Below are 15,582 nucleotides of genomic sequence, written 5' to 3' on the forward strand. Positions count from 1 at the left end.
GCATAGAACCCCACAGATCACTCAAGAGAGAGTCTAAGGGATAATAACTCACAACACTAGACAAAGATCTTCACTACAAAACTGGGTATCAAACAAGGGGTTAACTCTATAAAAAAAATGTGTTAAAAGAAGAAAACAAGTCACCTCGAGTGAAGTGAGAAAGTTGGGAATTAAGGCCCAATTAAGTAATCAAGGTTTTCTAGTATGAATATTGACACCTTAACATTTTTTATTGAGCACATTAACCTTGATAAGCGGATATGATCTGACCGTATGGCTATTTATTGAATATAAGGAACTGATCAAGGGATGCTTGAATGTTGCATCGATAAACGACATACTAGAACTTCTATGAAACTTCAAGCTAAGTTCATGTTTCATCAAACTTTTCAACATTCTAAAATGGATCAGACCAGTAACATATAGATAAGTCCTACAACTGTCTCGCTTTGTAGTATGTAACCTGTGTCACATATTCATGCTTCACAAATACTTATTTAAGGTAATTAAGATGAGTATGATGTTCAATCCCTACGTTTTAGACCTTCTCGGAGCTGAAATTGACCTTATTTAAGGCAATTAAGGTTAGTATGGCATCCAATTTCTTAATTCAAGTTAAAATGAGCTAAAAAAAATAGGACTACTAAGGAAATTAAGTGATTCCTATAATAGTGCCAATGATACTTGGAACAACCTCAAAGGCGAACTCAAGTAGATAAATTTAGGGAGAACATCGGTTAACACCAACCAAGTAGGTAGCCTCATTATCGGCATGGTTAGGAGTTTGTATTCTGCATGATGACATGTGCCTCATGGTTCTGCACATGTCATATGTTTGATATATGTGAAATGTTTATGAAATGATATGTTTCTGACATGATATGTTAATGATATGATACATGTTATGATATGATGTGTTGATGATATGATATAATACATGTTGTGATATGGTATATGGTTTCATATATGAAAAGGTTGGGACCTCATGCATCATTGTATGTTACATGCATTGGGGAATTGTCCTCTTTACGATGAGTACAGATGCATATGTTAAGAAAAAGAAAAATGATCATTGTATTTAACATAGTGTTACGACAGTTACTATTCCTATCGAGTGTCCGGTAATAGCACTAGAGAATGCTAGTCCGACCAAGAAAATGGGCCCAGGAGGTGAGAACCGACTGGTGAGTCCATACTCGCACGTATAGGTCGTGTGTAGAATAGTAAATACACATCCAATGACCCGCTAAGATAGTCACCTAAGAGAATACAATTTTAAATGATAGATCTCATTCGTAATTGCTTGTGTTTGCATCTAACCCCAATAATGGGTTGCTTACTGAGTATTTCTTAAAATACTAAAGGTACGTGCTACTTTTATTTTCCAGATAAAGGCAAGGCACCCTTGCACAATTGATGGCAGCATCACAACTTTAAAGACCGTGGCACATGCATAAAGTAGTTGTGTTTAATTTCGTAGACTATAGATTAGTATAGGGTGTTTTTGTTTTATTTCTAGTTATGTCTATTTTAATTTTTTCATTGTTTTATTTTAAAGACCTTTTATTAAACATGTAAGTCCATGACAATATATGTTTCAAATGATTATTTTTGCATAAAATGGTTACGTTATGTATACGGTAGCGACTTTAGGTTATTAAAAATTTAGGGTCGTTACACAAGTGAGCTCCAAAGAATGCACAACCATGACCCTAAGCATGACACCAAAATAACATAGTATCACTGCATATAATGGACTCAAAGTTGTCTACATTATGCCCTAAGTCCTCCCGACTTTCGACCTATTCGGTATACCATGATTACATGTCTTTCTCACTTCGTTTGATGGGATGCCTTGTTCTGAATAGTGAGATGTTATACACAAACTACTGTCACAAGGGATGCAAGGAAATGCTAGAGCCAACAAATGTCAAATATGAATTCCAAATCCTAATCAAAATCCTAGGCATGGGACATTAAGACCATGTCCCAAAAGTTGTCAGAGAATGTCAAGGTAATTAAGTGTTGAATCCTTGTGAAATGAATTCAACCACTCATCCTTTGCATGTACTCAAAAGAGCGATTACAAGAAGTAGGGTAAAGAAGATTCAAGAGACCTTCACATTACATCGTTAAAGGCTGCTAATGTAGAAGTTGAAACAAAGATTTTTTTAGCCGAAAAATCTCCATAATATTAGTATATCAAATATAGAAAAGAAACAAGCGGACAATAAATACTACTTGACAATGGAAAGAGATTTGAAGGCTTTTCATCTTTGGTAGTTGTACTGTCACTTACTATTTATGTCATGTTTTATTTTCTTCCCTTTCCATTTAATAGCTTTTATTGGCTTTGATTGGTAGTGGATAGTTTTAATTCAACTACTAATCTGTTTGGATTTTTTTTTTTTTTTTTTCTATTCTATGTAAAGACATGCAATATTCAAGTCTGCAAATCATTGTTGAATACAAAAACCTTGTGTTTTGTTGAAACCTTTTTGGTGTTATTCTTTTTCTAACCTTGCTTTAGGTTTGAAGTTAAACTGATTCATTGGATTAGTCTTGATCAAGCTAATTTTGGATTGATTCGTCTTGGGATCTAAGAGTGATCATCATTGATTCCAAGTTCGATCTAAAAGTCATCCTTTCTAACTAGCTCTTAGGTTGGAATCATTTATTACGTTTGCTTTTATTGTGAAAGTTTGCAAGGATCGTAGAAAGACCTCTACCTTTGCAAATACACTTCATTTTAACCGTCGGTTATGTTTATGGGCCACATGATCTGATGATCTATCTGGGAGGAGGGTTTTTGGTTCATGATTTAGAGATTTCTTTTAGTGTGGGTGGAAAAGAGAGTGGACAGCCTGACAGGCTCCGCTCTTCTTAAACTCGTCTTGAGAGGAACAAGGAGTTGAATAAGTACATAAGCAAAGGTATAAACATTAGATTGATCAAGGCCTCGCAAGTTAGACCCTAAGAATAAAACTCTGAAGTTTATGTCTTATAATTAGATTAAGAGTGTAGTACCTTTACTATTATTGAAGTAGACTTGACATTAGTTAAATACTCACTCTAGTTTTTTACTATTATTGAAGTAAACTTGGCATTAGTTGAGGACAAGTGTGCGCGTATGCGTGCGTCATATTGCATGCTCATATGATCATGGATTATTACTCCATTATGTACAGACTCGTACACTCTTATATCATTCACATTCCTTTCTTTTTCATCAATTTTGGCAGCGTAAGCGTGCACTTATCCATAGTCAAGCTTAAGAAGTACGAAGTTCGCTTAATGGACCCACATGCATGTACATGGACTGTATTGTAGAGAATTACTATTCATTCAACCCTACCCCAAGAATGAAAGTAGAGCTCATGAAAAATATGAAACTAGGTTTCAACAGTCACGATACACATTACACATTGTATGTGAATGCATTTTCTGATCTCAACATAGGGTCACTTTCTAAACATTTTTAACTACTCATCCTTTTCCAACCAACTTTTTATGTAAAAGCATGAGACTTATGCACGATTGACAGTTTCGGCGAAGACCATAGAACAAAGATCTTTAGGAAGGTTCAATGTTTCATGGATATAATTAGTATGTTAGAATCAATTTTAGATTCTACTTTCAGGAGTAGTTAAAACTCATTTTTATTGTTCCTTTTTTAACATGGCTATAGTTGTGCTTATTTAAGTTCATCCAATTACAAAGTAAAATGTTTAAAAATGTTTCTTAGAAGCACGAAGGTTTTAAAATTACTTTGGATTTGAAATGTCATCATATGAATATTGTAACAGTCTTATACTTAAAGAAGTGGGTCATTACAGAGCAACTAAAAGATGAGATTAAGCAATTTTTTTTACTAGAAACTTTGAGAGATGAAAGATTTTGAGGGAAGAGAATTTGTAATACCATATTTATAAAAAATAAAAAAAATAAATTAAAAATAGACAGCATTATAATTACAAAGAGGTCTATTGTTGGAACAACTCGATATCCAAAACTTGTACCGAATTCCTTCATGAACTAAGTTGTACCGAATAACTACAAGGGTTTCTATCTTTTTCAATTCCTTCATGAGCTGTCCATTTGTAAGCATGGTTAGAATGAAAAGAACCAACAAAGTTCACTATATACACTTGGAGTTGTTGGGCGATAAAGTGAACAAACATAAATAAAATAAAATAAAAAATAAAGAGAGATGAGTGGCATGGTAGGAAACACGTATTTGGACACTCCAAAATAAAAAGAGAAGAAGAAGATGATGATTATTAAAGAATGTTAAGGTGACATGTTCTGCATGCCCTTAACTTATGTCTCCTGTTCACCAGAAGCTGTCCATGTCTCAGACATCCCCACACCCAACAGACATTAGAACGACAACTGTGTAATGTCCCAAAGTACGCTAAAAACTAATTCCTCCACTCTTCAATCATCTTTCCACACATGGGATTTTCTTATTCTTCATATCATACCCTCTTATATTTTAACACTTCTTTAATTATTCCACGATGGAAAGTTGAATTGGTTGGAGAAGAAAGGAGATTAGGTGTAGTAGAAAAAGGTGTCAATTTCTTACAAATTTGGAAGAGGACCATGAACAACTTTTCTCAATCACCTAACTCAACTTAATTCTACCTTAAAATACATGGGTAGATTCATTTTATTTTTATCTTCCTTACTTTCAAATATTTAAATTTAGTCTAATTACTTTCAATAAAATTTAAAATTAGACAATACTGGTAGCTTTGTTTTGAGCTTCTCCAAAAGGCTTCATACTAATAGAGAGAGTATTCTTTGATTATAAATCCATGATCATTCCCTAAATTAGCCGATGTGGGACTTTAATCATCCAAAAGGTTGGAGACCAAAACCCACTCCTGCTGAAGAAACTCGAGCTCTAGATCCGCGGGCGTTCGACTGTCAATTTCGGACAGAAATGAACCATTGTGGGAAGTCGAATGGATGGAGAACGCCAAGGTTCGCGAGAGGACGATCTACGACCTTGCTAAAGAAAACAACCGGAGTTCCAGCATGTATAATGAAGAGCGAGCGCAAGAAGGGAGGGAGGAAATCCAATGAGCATAGAAGTGAGTGAAAAGAGATAAAAATCGGGAGAAGAGGAAACCAATGCGACCCGTGGTGCAAATCGCGAGTTGCGAGGTCTTGCCTGCGCACGGCCCAACCCGGGTTGTGGCCAGACCCGATGATTCTGACTCGATTTGGTTCAATTGGGCCGATTTTTCCCCTTTTTGCACAATTTTCCCTTTTTCACTCCGATTTTGGCACCATTTGCATCCGTTTTCATCATTTTTCTTAATGTTGGAACTATCTGAAGAGTTTGAAAAATTTTGGAATCTCCCAAATACACAAACCCGAACAAAAAGTGTCATACTTCCTAGGTAAGTGGCACCTCGAGACTTTGGATTTAGCTATTCTCGTAGTATGGATGAGTGTATGATATAAGAAGCATATCATAGAAATTTGAGCATGAGATGAGTTTATTTGACGTATATAAGAGTATGTTAAACATTATGATGCACGCTTATCGAGGATTAAATTGTTGAGCTGTGATATGACTGGAATTGAAAGCATGCCTTTATTATGATATAAAGCATGTTATAGAAAACCGATTAGAAATGTTTGAGCATAGAATGAGCTAAGATTACACATGTTGACTATCATTATGTTTGTTTACTAAACGCGTACACACTGTCCTATGAGTTGAAATTTATGACTAGGTATCTATATTTAAATCACTATGTTTTGTCTCTATTTCATATTATGTGATGTTAGCGATTATATGAGGACGATTAGGGATTCGTTAACTAACCCCTAACCATAAACTTGACTGGATTGTCAAGGGTCCGAATCACTATAGAACTGGCCTATCTTATTGTTGACAGTACTCTATGGGGACTTTTAGGAAGTTTGCAAGTTAATTTCCTCTTAGTGAACCCGTCACGAGTGACAGGGGTCCATAGTGGTACATTAGAGTTAGTCGATCTTGCGACTCTTGATTTATGGTTCATGCATATTAGTTAATGGTTATATGGGAACGATAAGGGGTTCGCCAACTAACCTCTAACCATAAACCTGACTTGATTGTCAGGGGTACGAATAACTATAGAACTGGCCTATTTATTTGTTGATGGTACTCTGTAGGGACTTCTAAGAAGTTTGGCCGTTAATTTTCTATCAGTGAGTCTATCATGAGTGACAGAGGTCTACAGTGATACATTCCAATTGGTCGATTCCTTGAATTTATGAACCTTACGATTCTAATATCGAAGTCGCGCCTCAAAGACTTAGAGATATGAGGATGGAAGAGACTAGCAGAAACAACTAACTAGGAGACCTAGAGAACTTAAGAATATTCCGAGGGCTGGAAGTCTAGATAAGACCTAGAGAACTTAATAATATTCTGAGGGCTGGAGGTCTAGATAAGACCAAGAAGCAAGAACCAAGAGAAAGTAGAATGAGTAAACCTAAGGTGTAGCCTAGGAAGAGCTTATATGGGGGAACGAATCCCAAAAGAGAATAAGATACCGAACGTATGAACAAAATCAATAAGACTTAAAAACGAAATATGAACTACTAGCAAGCTGCGTACGGTATATTTTATATACCCATCCTTACTACTTCAACTTTCTTTTTAGGTGGAGCTTGACATAGCCGTTGAGGCTGAGGTACACATATTTTTGTGGTCTTTCTTGTTTCTTTACAAAAACAAAAGTTTATTACTATTTTAATCAAATTTTGAAATGCATGCATGTATTTTAAAGTTTTAAAATTTATGCATTATTACTTATTTCCATGTCAGTGAGTAACGATTCGTGGCTCGAGTTTTTGTTAGCATTCGCTTCATAAATTTTGTAAACATGTTTATTGTGTGTTTTCTTGTATTAAAATTATTATTATTATTATTTAACTAAATTTGATTAAAAAATTAACTCTAAACCATACTAGGAATTAATTTTAAATTTAGGACTAAATTTAAACATATACTTTTATATGAATTAAAATGGAAAAAAAATCAAAATTAACTCACATATATTATGTCATAGAAAGGATATAATAAATTTAAATTAAATAATGAGGTCTAAATTGAAAAATTAATCAAATATATAGAACTAAAAAAATATATGTAGCACTAAAAATTGTGTTCAGAAAAAAATAGACATGGAGGATAAAAGAGGAAGTAATTTATCAACTAAATTTTGATTTATCAAAATTTGAATTTATCCTAAATATCATTTTAAATAATTTGAAATTTGAAAATAATTACAAAGAAAATATCTTTTAACATCTTTAGACCTTAAAAAAAATTCAATTTCAACAATTTTAATTATTATAATCAAGATATGCTTTTTGCAAAAATCTTACAAATGGAGATTCTTCCCCCACTAAATAAAAGAGTTTGAAAGCATTGCCACACATCAATATTAAGCACAATTTTACAAAGACATACTCAATATGATTTGATTGAGTGCTTGACTTAGATCTTAATACCCATTCATTTTAATTGATGTAACAAATAATAAAAATCTCAATTTGAAAATTTGAATATCTAGTTATATGTTAATTTGTTTTTAATATTCAATTTGCTTGGAAATGCACGTGAATTCAATAATTTATCTATTTCTTCTCAAAGAAAATCACAAATTTACCCTACTGGTTATGTTGGTCCTAATCTTTTTACAATTTCTATATTATTCTTCCCATCTTTTAATTAAATATTATTTTGGAAACTCATAGATCTTGGATGGTTGTAAGGCATTAGTTTAACCCAAAGGAAAAATAAAATAAAATCAAGACAACATTGTTTCACAGAGCAAAATTAGATGATAATGAAAGTTGTTTCATTACAATTTAGTGATGCCCTTTTGAATGTAGATAAATAGCTTGGTATATTAGGTAGTACTCCTATTAATGACAAATGTTGTTGTCGAATGTAACGCCCCTATTTTTTTTGTCTAAATTAGAGACTTCATCACATGCATATCTTTAATAACATATGCGAAACTTCAAATAAATCATTTGGTTAAATTTAAAAGAAGAAAATAGAACTAACATAGTATTTGAAGAAAATTAAAAAGTCATCTATTAACTACTAAAGGAAAATTAATGCATACTGTTGTCCTATCATAACTTTCATGACTACTCCAGCATTCACCATCATCCGTGTAGGGACGCTTTACCTTTACTTGAAAAATAGTGTAGCACGTGGCTTGAGTATTTTAAGAAATACAAAGTCACCCCACTGTTGGGGTTGTTAATGCAATCACACACACACATAAGATGAGACCTATCCTTTAAAACTGTAACATGGCCTTGGACTCTTTCCAGTTTCGGGCAGGGTTGGATGTGTGATACTTCTCGACACACGGCTCACACACGCGCACATAGACCCACAAGGCGGGCTTGTATACATACCCCCTAAGCTTGGCTTGGTCGGAAAAAATAAGCAAAGGTCAACATGATATCATGGCGAACATAAGTATCAAAGGTATGTGTCTGTACTAACATATCGTAATGGGGAAGTATCCCGATACATGACATATATAAATGCATGTAGTCCTCATGGTTTACAATCATAGCATTACAACATCATTTCATTTTCCGTTTCATCCATGCATAGAACATATATGCATCACGTATACATGGTGTAGTCATCACAACATAGTAAACTAAAACTATATTTAGTAAACTGAAACTATATATATACCCCATTAGTCAATGCTCTCAAAATGTACCTTTCTTCATTCTCTCTATTCTCTCTTGTTGTACACTGAAGTTATCAATAAAACCTTTAGTCAATATTCCTCCTTAAATTTTCTCTCTCCTATTCTTTGTGCTCATCTTGATCGAGTATGTGCATTGTTAAGCGATCCTAACAACTGGTATCAGAGCAAGGCAAAATTCACCACGATTTGTGAAGATGGAAATTTCAAAGATTGAAATTGAAAAGTTTGATGGATCCGATTTCAGATTCTGGAAGATGCAGATTGAAGATTGTCTATACCAGAAAGGTCTTCCCAACCCCTGTTGGGAGTAAAGCCGGATACTATGACTACGGAGCAGTGGAAGCTCAAGGATCGTCCGGCTTTAGGGTTGATCCAGATGATGCTATCTAGAAACGTGGCATTCAACATCATCAAAGAGAAGAAAACGTCAGATCTGTTGAAGATACTGTCAAATATGTACGAGAAATCGTCAACTATGAAGAATGTGTATTTGATGTGGAGGCTGTTCAATCTACAAATGTCTGAAGGTGAATATGTTGTTGATCATATAAACGAATTTAAGATGATTGTAAGTCAATTGAGTTCGGTGGAAATTAATTTCGAAGATGAAATTCAGGCATTGATTGATGTCATCTTTACCCGAGTCGTGGGATATTGTTGTTACCACGATCAACAGTTCACGAGGGTCTGAGAAGCTGAAGTTCGATGAAATCCAAGATATACTTCTCAGCGAAAGTATTCGCAAATGAGAAATTGGGGATTCACATGGTAGTGCTCTCAGTGTTGACCAAAGGGAAGAAGCAAATCAAAGGACCCAAACAATGGGCGATCAAAATAAAAGAACCGGGGAAAATCTCCAAACAAATCAAACGTAAAGTGTTGGAGTTCTGGAGAAAAAGGTCACTTTCGAACAGATTGTACAAGACCAAAGAGGAAGCAGAATCACAAATCAGAGGATGATGATGTTTCTATACATTCAGCAGAAGACATTGGGGATGCTCTAATCATCAACGTGGACAATTCGATTGAATCTTGGATTTTGGATTCAGGTGCATCTTTCATTCGTCTCCAAATAAAGAGTTGTTTCAGAATTTTTGGTCTGAAATTTCGTAGAAGGCATATCTAGCCAACAACAAAGCTTTGGATATTGAAGGAAAAGAGGATGTCTGCATAAAAACTCCCGCAGGAAATTAGTGGACATTAAAGAATGTCAAATATATTTCTAATCTCAAGAAGAACCTGATATACGTGGACAATTCGATTGAATCCTGGATTTTGGATTCAGGTGCATCTTTTCATTCGTCTCCAAATAAAGAGTTGTTTTAGAATTTTTGGTCTGAAATTTCCTAGAAGGCATATCTAGCCAACAACAAAGCTTTGGATACTGAAGGAAAAGGGGATGTCTGCATAAAAATTCCGACAGGAAATTAGTAGACATTAAAGAATGTCAAATATATTCCTAATCTCAAGAAGAACCTGATCTCTATTGGTCAGTTGGATAGCATAGGTTGCAACAGAGTTTGGGAAGAGTTCATGGAAGATTGTGAAGGGTGCTATAGTGGAAGCATGTGGCACAAAATTTGGAACCTTATACACCACTGCAGGGTGTATGAACATAGCTGTTGTTGCTGAGAGTGCTTCAAATTCAAGTCTACGACATAATAGACTTGGACATATGAGCGTTAAATGAATCAAGATGCTGGCTGCGAAAGGAGTTTTGGAAGGTCTGAAATCTGTTTATATGAGTCATTGTGAGAATTGTGTTGTGAGCAAAAAAAACGAGTTAGCTTCACAAAGACTGTCAGAGAAGAATTGAAGAAAAGTATTGGGACAATGAAGCAAGTGGAAGTTGAGGTTGAGTTGCTAAAAGATTCATCTAATGATGTTATAGCAGATACTCAAGAAACTCCTAAGATTGTTGCTAAGGAACCAGAGGTGAAGCAAGTGGGAGTTGAGGTTGAGTTGCTGAAAGATTCACCTAGTGATGTTGTAGCATATACTCAAGAAACTCCTGAGACTGTTGTTGAGGAACTAGAAGTGGAGCAAGTGACACTTGAGCAGGTGTTGTAAAGATAATCTAGAGCTATAAGAGTACCAGATAGGTATGTACCTTCTTTACACTATCGGTTGGTGACTGATGAAGGGAAACGAGAGCCCTTTGATGAGACCCTACAGTTGGAAGATACAACCAAGTGGGAGCAAGTCATGGATGATGGGATGTCTAGGCTTAAAAAATGTGTTGCTCTTCTATCTGCTGAGGCTGAGTACGTGGCAATAGCTAAAGCTGGAAAGAAGATGATATGAATGACAAACTATCTAGAAGAATTAGACAAGAAGCAGCTCAAGAAGATTCTTTAGGTAGATAGTTAGAGTGTCATGCAGTTGGTGAGAAACCCGGTCTATCATTCATAGATAAAACAAAGAAGGCGATACCATTTCACTTTGAGGTTAGTGGAAGATGCTGATGTGTTTGGAGGAGACAGAGGATGCAAAGAACCCACAAAACATGTAGGGTTGATGGTGGAATATTTTGAGGTTGTGTAAAGCCTTAGTGCTATGGTGCAAATTGAGAATGAAATTCTTGGTTGACTAGATTAGTCTCCAAGTGGGAGATTGTTGAGATATGAAGTCTGATGCCTATTTACAATAAAGATCGGGTAGAGATATATTTGGTAGATATTTAGTAAAAATCTGATAGAGATATATGGTAGATATTTAGTAAAGATTTGGTAGAGATATATTTGGTAGATCATACCTTAAATATGTTAAAGCTATATTTAGTAAATTGAAACGGTATATATACCCATTAAGCAGTGCTTCCAAAACATATCTTTCTTCATTTCTATTGACCTTGTTTGATCTCTTTCGCTTTTACTTAATTAGACTTCAAACTTTCATCCAACACCTCCCCTCGAACAAAGTATGCCTCTCCTTAATCGAAGCTCGCCTCCTTTTTCTTTTGGAGTCTTTGTCATTTAACTCCTTTTTCTTTTGGAGTTCTTTGTTCGACATTTGAGGATTCTATTGACATGACTAAGTTTAAGGCATGACTCTAATATCATATTAGATGAACACAACTCTTCACAATGGTATGATATTGTCCACTTTGAGCATAAGCTCTCATGACTTTGCTTTGGGCTTCCCCAAAAGGTCTCGTACCAATGAAAATACTATTCTTTGATTATAAACTCATGATCATCCCCTAAATTAGCCGATATAGAACTTTCATCCAACAGTAATCATATTGTTATTACCTAGTGAGCCTCAGCTTTGCTTTATTGATTTTGGTTTTACTCAATCAGATTTCGTAAGTTTGATCTCATCTTGTTATCTTTTCAAGGCTTCATCGTTTCACTACGATCATAGGATTTGCCTCGACTAGGGCTCACTATCACCTTTTTTTTTTTCCATGAATATGACCTTACCTATCTTACATTGATCTTCCATACGTGCTCTTAACTGGTTCCCCCTTAGGACCAACATTTCATTTAGTTTTTTGGTATGGATTTTGGTTTCACTCCTATCCTTCAATGTTGGTGCTTTTCCTTTTCTAGGATCTTGAATGAATTCTTTCTTCTATATGAGCTTCCTTGCGGCGAAAATAGTCTAATTAGCCTCCATGGATGGGTGTTAACGGGCCTTGACTAACAAATATTGGTCAACTTCAATTTGTCTTTTGACACTTGTCTTTAATTAGTATCATTTTCCCTCCGGTTCTAATTTTTTCTCTTCCATATTCCTCGTAACGAACCTAAATTTTTTACTTAGTTTAAGATCATTGTTGTATACATATCATGAATATTAAATGGGGAAATACTTCATTTAAACTTACTCATAACTTAAACTTTATCTTAAAACAGTCATGTACGTACGCGTTTGAAAACATCTTTAAAATGACACAACGATAAACTAAATGAAATAAAATAATTGAACGTTTAAATTAAGAACATCTTATTCTAACCTAATTCTATAAAAAATAAATGCGACTACCCTATGCATGTGTCATGGTCTCGAGTTGCGATGTTGTCGTCAGTCGTACAAGGATATCTTACCTTTACCTGAAATAGAAGTAAACATGTGATTTGAGTACTTTTAGAAATACTCAATAAGTGACCCCATTGTTGGGGTTAAATGAAAACACACAATTTCATGAATGGGACCTATCATAACAGTTTATTTTCCTACAGATGCTATCCTAACGGGCAACTTGGATGTGTAATTAATTTTCATACACACGGTCTACTGTGAGTATAGACTCACTAGTAGGTTCCCACACCTCCTAGGCCCATTTATGGTGAGCATTCTCTGGTAGCTATTGATACCGGACACCCGTTACGAATAGCGACCGTCATGGCAACATTATGATAAACATAATGATCGTTCTCCTGCCTCATAATGTACGTGTCCGTACGGTCGTGAATGATGAGGGGTATCCCCCGATGCATGAGCACACAATAATGCATGAGAGGTCCCAACATTTTTTTCATTTTCATTATTATTTAATACAACCTTGCTAGCGTCTTCCTTCATATCATATCATTTGTCATATTGTTTATCATATCATGTATCATATATTTCATGCATATGCCGAGGTTGTATTTCATGCTAGTTCTTCATTTTGCATGTCAATCATGTCATATCATTTAGATTACATAAATATGTCATATCATAACGTTTCATGCTTCCCGACAACAATTTTCATCATATAAATATCATACCATAGCATATCATATCACAATATATCATATCATAAACATATCAATTTATCACATATCTCATACCATAAGATATATCATATCATTTTCGTATCATATCACAACATATATGTATATCTATCATTCATATGTCGTATCATTTCGTGAACATACCTTAGTCATATCGTTTCCATATACATATCCTAGCCATAATTTTTCTTAAACTTTTCAGTCATATCGTCCTTATACATCTCATCGTCCTATCATTTCATGAACATACCTTACTCATATCATTTCTCAACATATCCTAAACCATATCGTTTCATGAACATATCCTAGTCCTACTATTACAGGAATGCATCCTAACCATATCGTTTCATGAACGTATCTTACTTATATCGTTTCATGAACATATCCTAGTCATACCGTTACAGTAACGCATCCTACCCATATCATTTCATGAACATATCCTACTCATACCGTTATAAGAACACATCCTAACCATATCATTTCTATCAATCTATCATAATCATATCCTTTTCTATACTTAACCTAACCATATCGTCATATCAATCATATCTTATTCGTATCACTACACTACGTTTATCGCATCCTTCTCATATTCTATCTCACACATATCATTGAACACATCATAACGTAAGAGTTATCACATCATTCACATATCATAACACATACATAATATATCATTGTCATATTGATTCATAAACAATTCATACATATTGAATTTATGACATGTGCAGAATCATGGAACACGTGTTAGCATCAAATATAATCATGTCCTTAGCCGACTTTCTTCCTAAATTTAGTTGCTTGAGATTGTCCTTTGAGGTTGTTTCAAGTATGGTCGACCCTATCAACAATTCACCTAATTTCCTTAGAAAATCTCATTTTTTCTGATTTAATTCAACTTAATTTGAGAAAGCTAACCTTATTTTGACCTTATGTGCCTTCAAAAAATGGCTTCAGAATGGTCGAAAACCTATGAATTGATATATTATTTGTATACCGAGCAGTGCCGAGAAGCTGAGGAATCGAGCCGTTTAAGCCGAATCCTTTGATTCGAGCTGCATAAGTCGAGTTATTAATGCCATGCAAGTTGAGGGAGTCGGTGTCAGCATGCACGACACTTGTTGCTCTCAGGAGGTGATGCATGTCGGGTGGCATTCCGGGTCGAGGCGCGGACTCCGAGTCACGTCTTTGGATTGCAGGTTGCAGGCGACTGTTGGTTGGTCGTGTCCTCAGGTGGGCTTCAGATTGACTTTTGTTGGGACTACTTGCTGGTTACTACAGGCAGGCTGAGGATGGCTCCCTCAGATCGTGTAGGCTGAATCTCCAACTAGGTTGCAGGCGTCTGGGTTGTTTATGCCATTGGGCCGTCAACATTTTTGGGTCGTATGTACAGATTGACTTAAGCCCGTGGGTTAGGTCTGACCTGGATCCGAGTTCGATGGACTTCATCTTCTTCACCCTTTTTCACGCAATTTTTTGAAGGTCTTTTTCTTCCCTCCCGAGCGTCTCCGGTAACGTTTTCGAATGTACATCCTACTAACTTTAATTGTGTGGCTTTAACTAAAAATAGTAACTAAAAATAGGAGGAATGACTTTTAACCTAAAATAGAGATTTATCTAACAATCTTCTCCTAAAGCCGTGTGGTATATATCTACTTTATTGATTGAACTCAGATCTTCAAGCGAAGTTTTTCAAATTTCACCCGCGCTAGAGATTTGGTGAAGAAGTCTCCAAGTTGTTTCTCTGTTCGGATGAAATCAATCTTGATGAGCCCCTGATCTGCACATTCCCGGATGTAGTGGAATTTGATTTTTATGTGCTTGCTCCGGTCATGCAAAACTGGATTTTTTATCAGAGAGATCGTAGCTTTGTTGTCCACGTATAACATTGATGGATCGCCTTCTCTTCCGATGAATTCTTCCATCAGTCGCGCAAGCTAGACCCCTTGTGTTGCTGTCGTCGAAGCGGCAATGTACTCTGCTTCCCAAGAAGATAAAACAACTACCTTTTGCTTAGTTGATTGCCAGCAGATTGTGCCACCTTAGAGGAAGTAAATCATCCCGCTGGTGCTCTTACGATCATCAACGTCACTAGCCATGTT

The sequence above is a fragment of the Cucurbita moschata genome, unplaced genomic scaffold, assembly GCF_002738365.1.
Source record: "Cucurbita moschata cultivar Rifu unplaced genomic scaffold, Cmos_1.0 Cmo_Scf00056, whole genome shotgun sequence".
Taxonomy (NCBI): domain Eukaryota; kingdom Viridiplantae; phylum Streptophyta; class Magnoliopsida; order Cucurbitales; family Cucurbitaceae; genus Cucurbita; species Cucurbita moschata.